Source organism: Oncorhynchus tshawytscha, linkage group LG14 (genome assembly GCF_018296145.1).
Source record: "Oncorhynchus tshawytscha isolate Ot180627B linkage group LG14, Otsh_v2.0, whole genome shotgun sequence".
NCBI lineage: Eukaryota > Metazoa > Chordata > Actinopteri > Salmoniformes > Salmonidae > Oncorhynchus > Oncorhynchus tshawytscha.
The window spans coordinates 22,789,883-22,795,820 of record NC_056442.1 but is presented as its reverse complement, the minus strand read 5'-3'; positions in this window follow the sequence as shown (position 1 = coordinate 22,795,820).

The window sequence follows — 5,938 nt, the reverse complement described above, 5'->3', positions numbered from 1 at the left end:
TATTTTGTGGAAATTATTTCCTTAATGCGTTTGAGCCAATCAGTTGTGTTGTGACAAGGTACAGTAGGGGTGGTATACAGAAAATAGCCATATTTGGTAAAAGACCAAGTCCATATTATGTCAAGAACAGCTCAAATAAGCAAAGTGAAACAACAGTACTTCATTACTTTAAGACATGATTAGTCAATACGGAAAATTTCAAGAAGTTTGAAAGTTTCTTTCAGTGCAGTCGCAAAAACCATCAAGCGTTATGATGAAACTGGCTTTCATGAGGACCGCCACAGGACCGCCACATGTGAAATGTCAGAATAATAGTAGAGAGAATTATTTATTTCAGCTGTTATTTCTTTCATCACATTCCCAGTGGGTCAGAAGTTTACATACACTCAATTAGTATTTGGTAGCATTGCCTTTAAATAGTTTAACTTGGGTCAAACATTTTGGGTAGCCTTCCACAAGCTTCCCACAATAAGTTGAGTGAATTTTAGCCCATTCCTCCTGACAGAGCTGGTGTAACTGAGTCAGGTTTGTAGGCCTCCTTGCTCACACATTCTTTTTCAGTTCTTCCCATAAATTTTCCACAGGATTGAGGTCAGGGCTTTGTGATGGCCACTCCAATACCTTGACTTTGTTGTCCTCAAGTCATTTTGCCACAACTTTGGAAGTATGCTTGGGGTCATTGTCCATTTGGAAGACCCATTTGCAACCAAGCTTTAACTTTCTGACTGATGTCTTGAGATGTTGCTTCAAGATATCCACAATCTTCCTACCTCATGATGCCATCTATTTTGTGAAGTGCACCAGTCCCTCCTGCAGAAAAGCACACCCACAACATAATGCTGCCACCCCTGTGCTTCACGGTTGGGATGGTGTTCTTCGGCTTGCAAGCGTCCCCCTTTTTCCTCCGAACATAATGATGGTCATTATGGCCAAACAGTTCTATTTTTGTTTCATCAGACCAGAGGCCATTTCCCAAAAAGTACGATCTTAGTTCCCATGTGCTGTTGCAAACCGTAGTCTGGCTTTTTTATGGCGGTTGTGGAGCAGTGACTTCTTCCTTGCTGAGCGGCATTTCATGTTATGTCAATATAGGACTCATTTTACAGTGGATATAGATACTTTGTGCCTGTTTCCTCAAGCATCTTCACAAGGTCCTTTGCTTTTGTTCTGGGATTGATTTGCACTTTTCGCACCAAAGTATGTTCATCTCTAGCAGACAGAACGCGTCTCCTCTCGAGCGGTATGATGGCTGTGTGGTTCCATGGTGTTTATACTTGTGTACTATTGTTTGTACAGATGAACGTGGTACCTTCAGGCTTTTGGAAATTGCTCCCAAGGATGAACCAGACTTGTGGAGGTCTACAATTTCTTTCTGAGGTCTTGGCTGATTTCTTTAGATTTTACCATGATGTCAAGCAAAGAGGCACTGCGTTTGAAGGTAGGCTCAAATGATGTCAATTAGCCTACCAGAAGCTTCTAAAGCCATGACCAAATTTTCTGGAATTTTACAAGCTGTTTAAAGGCACAGTCAACTTAGTGTATGTAAACTTCTGACTCACTGGAATTGTGATACAGTGAATTATAAGTGAAATAATCTGTCTGTAAACAATTGTTGGACAAATGACTTGTGTCATGCACAAAGTAGATGTCCTAACTGACTTGCCAAATCTATAATTTGTTAACAAGAAATGTGTGGAGTGGTTGAAAAAAGGTTTTAATGACTACAACCTAATTATATGTCAACTTCTGACTTCAACTGTATATATCATTAAGTTAAAGTCGCATACAAACATGGTATATTTTTTGTTTATATTTAAAACGTTGGCTATTGGACATAAACATTCCACAAAAAGTTGGAAATTGCAAATTCTACAATGAGTGGTTTGGGAGGAATCAGTGTGGATAATTGCAAGCACTGCAATGCAATCCTTAGCCTGCTATTCAGTGGAGTAGCTGTGTGGTCCCAAGTCTAAGATTAAGGGTCTCTTTTCCTAGTTTAAAAGGATTAACATTCAACATGAAGCATTATTTGTGCTGCGGTCAAAACATCTGTTAACTTGGAACTACAACATCTTTCTTTAGTGAGTTCAAGACAAATGGGAACTCAGGAAAAACTTTCATCCAACTCAGAATTGTAAATTCAGAACTCAGGCTTCTTTCTAGAGCTACGACCTGAAGATCACTGACATCATCATGATTCAACATTTTTTTATTTTGAGTTCCCAGTTGTCTTGAAAACACCCTAAATCCAGAGAATGTCAGACTTTGATGACAAGGTTTGATGACAAAATTTGTCTGAGAAGGAGCGCCGCGCCACCTTCCTGGTCAAGTGAGCACAGCACAAGAAGTTGAGTCCAAAAATGTATTGTATTCTGCTGCATAAATTCTGTAATATGCCAGGGAGATATGTATACTGTAGCTAAGAAAGTAATACTAAGTGTATGTTGTGTAGTAAGCTGTTAGTAGCCCTTGTGCCTCACTCTAATAATTTGGTCTATTTTCACCTTTTAATTTTGCTTACTGTTCTGACATGGTGGTGCACACGTAGCCTATAACCTGTTTTTGAGAAATATCATATTCTAATATTGTAAGAACGTTCATTGTCTGCTTATGTGCCCCCTTTACTTATCCTACGGTTCTGACTTGGTGTACAGGGAGAACACTGTAAGAACGGCCCATGTTCTGAATTCTGTTGCTGTACATTTCAAAAGTGCTGAACAAATAGTTATATTAACTACGTCCTTCCTAGCCCGCTCATTAATGTCTTAATCAAAATTACGGATGGCCTCTTATGCGCTTGTCGTCCCCTTGGGCCATAGTTTGTACATCTCAGTTGTCAGTAGAAACCACATTTGTTTAAGCAAGTCAGCCATATCCGCTATGTTTTTTTTAAAGGCAGTAAATGTTGCTGAATGAACTATTTCACTGCCAGACAAGACTTCGCTGACAGCAAGGTGTAGCCGTGGTAAGGTGTTGGGACTGCTGTTGGGACAGCTTTAAGGAGGCCCTAACAGTTTGTGGGCATCGTTTGTCACCGTTATAGTCCAATTAATGTATTATTCAGTGTTGTTTTGTGTAGTAGCTTTGCTGGCATGCATCCCACTTGTTTTTTTGCCCCACCAAGACTTACATTCTAAAATCGCCACTGGGCATGCTTCAGATGCCTTACATGATCAACAATATGCTCTGGTAGTACTTCACTGCATTGACTCAGCTCTCAGTCCCTCTGAAGTGATTACACTATTTGGAATAAAGCTTGAAAAACGATTGTTGAACCCTTTCCCCAAGTTCTCACATTGTCCCTCCAGCCTCATGGCTCATAGCTAGTAGTGGTACTAGTGTGTGACTGACTGTACAGTATGATCATCTTACTAGGCTGCCTGTTGGCCTGTTTACCACAGGATAGGCAGGGGGAATGTGTTTTTCTTTTGATTATATTGTGGCTTATTTTGAGCTCTGTCTGACATGGTGTCCATTGGCCAGTTAACACTAAGCCTGCTTGGGCTGGGGCTAAAGCCGCCCCGCCACCGAACAAAAGAGCAGGGCTTTACCAGGGGGACACCCAAACTGCTGACTCTCAACTTGAGCTAATGCGGCCCCATTCTGTCCCGTCTCGCTCCTGTCGGGCTCTCTCTCTCTCCATCCATCCATCCATCCATCCATCCATCCATCTATCCCTCCCTCTCTATCTATCCCTCTTGCTCTCTTTTTCCCCAGCCTGGGACACTCTTTTTACACGCTAGCCCAGCAACGGCCAGGTCTTCCACCAGCCTACTGACAGACAGAGTGCTAACCTTCAGATAATTATCTGTCTACCAATTTGCACCCATCTCTCTTTTTGTTGTTGTTAGTTTCTCAGTGTGTCAAGTGTGTTTGTGTGTGTGTGCTCTGTGGGTTTGCGTCTCTTCGTACCATGTGTGAGTGTCTACGTGGGATATTCAGAGTCACCTGGACACCCTCTTCCAATGCAGGTCAGTAGGGATGGGGGACGAGTGATGGGGGATCTGCTATTCATTAGCCCCGTTGTGATAGACATTGCTTTGTTGAGTTGCATTCAATAGATGAGTCTCTGCTGACACAATATTGATGAGTAACAACATTGACTTATTCTGTCTTGAATCAAATCTATTGGTTAATCCAATGTATTTTTATTGGAAGAAATGTGTGTTCCAAAGTGGCTTTTATTTCACACGAACTGTTTTTTTTATGCAGAGATGCAACTCAAATCAATACTTAGTTTTAACCATCCACTTGCTTCAATTCCATCTCTTGCTCTTGTTATTTATGTTAAAGGGTGGTTCCCCACCAAGTCTCTTGACTATAAATACACCTAGACGGAGGGCCTTGTCATGGTGAAATGAGAAGAGGATATGAGCATTGTTTAGCTGACAGTTGTGTTAAGATAGTATAACCTTATCTGGCAGACATTCCTGGTGTTATTTGACGTCTGTGCTGGCTTATCTACTGAGATCTGTTTCCTCCTTGTGTCTTTTTAAATGCTTGGATTTTGTCCTGGTCTGAGACAGGGATCCATAGCTGGAGGGGATGCTTAGCAGATATATGTTTTCTGGTTGCCATGTTTGTACATTTCATATTAGCTTTACCATATCAAATGTCTGGGTTTCTGCCCTCACATAGTGCAGTCATATTAGCTAGCTTGAAGAAATGCTTTTCTTCCCATCATCTATAGGTGTTGGGCTTGTGTCTGCTCGGTCTGTGTTTTTTTCAGTACACACATGTACACGTACACGTACACATACACGCTCACGCACACACACACACACACACGCACACACACACACACACACACACATACACGCTCACGCACACACACACACACACACACACACACACACACACACACACACACACACACACACACACACACACACACACACACACACACACACACACACACACACGGTTAAAGACCAGACAGATCATGTGACCATATGTGACCAACCTCTGGAGTCAGTCAACACTATGGGCTGCAGCTGTCCCCAGAGCAGAGCCCATCCCAGATCCCAGTGGGGTTGTTTTCCCCTGTAGCCCCTCACAGCCAGCCAGCTCCGGTTTCCCTGGCCCTGGCACACTGAACTGCTGACACGAAGGGATTGCTGTGCCGCTGGGACAATCTGTCCCGTGCCAAGCCAGCTGCCCGCCTCACCTCACCCCCCAATGTTCCTCACCCCCCTGTCTAAATCCTGGTTTTGTGTTAGCGGCGTAATGCAACAATGACATCGTTAGGACAATGCAAGCGGCCTGATCCCCCTGGCAGCCTTCAGCAGTGGGCTTTGGGTCCCTGGCCAGGGTCTGGTCTCACTGGGACCACCTGTGTGGCTCACCTGGGGGTCCAGCTGGCAGAATGGAGGCTATTACTCCATGTCTATGCAGGCATGGTGGTTACTAACCTTAGCTCTGCAAGCAGGGCAGTTTATAACAGGCCATGAAACGCACAGCACACTCAGTGTTAAGCTCACAACAACAGCTGCTCTCCCCCAGAGGAGTCACACTTTCTCTAAATGAAGACCCCAGGCCTGTTCTTATTTGGAGCTCTAGGGATAAAATAAAATAGCCCAACAACATCATCTCCAGTACCCCAGATCTGAAGACAATTCCTTTTGTTATTCCACCACTTTGTTTGCTGACTCCTCAGGGAATTTAAACCGTGTCACCAGCAGCCAGCCAGTCAGGCAATTTACATGTCGCTGAAGAAGAGTAGTTCCCTGCCTTTTTCTCAAATCTGCAGCAGGAGAAAGCTCATGCATGAGTCCTGTCAAAGTTTTTGTCCCCTTCCTCCTCCTCCTCCTCCTATCTTGATAGTCCTGCCCCTCACCTTCCTAATATGGGGGCATCCCTTTGCCCTCGTCCAATCAGTGCTCTCGATGCGTCCCACCTAGAGATTTCCCCACTGAGGTTTCAGTGAAGGGACAGGCTG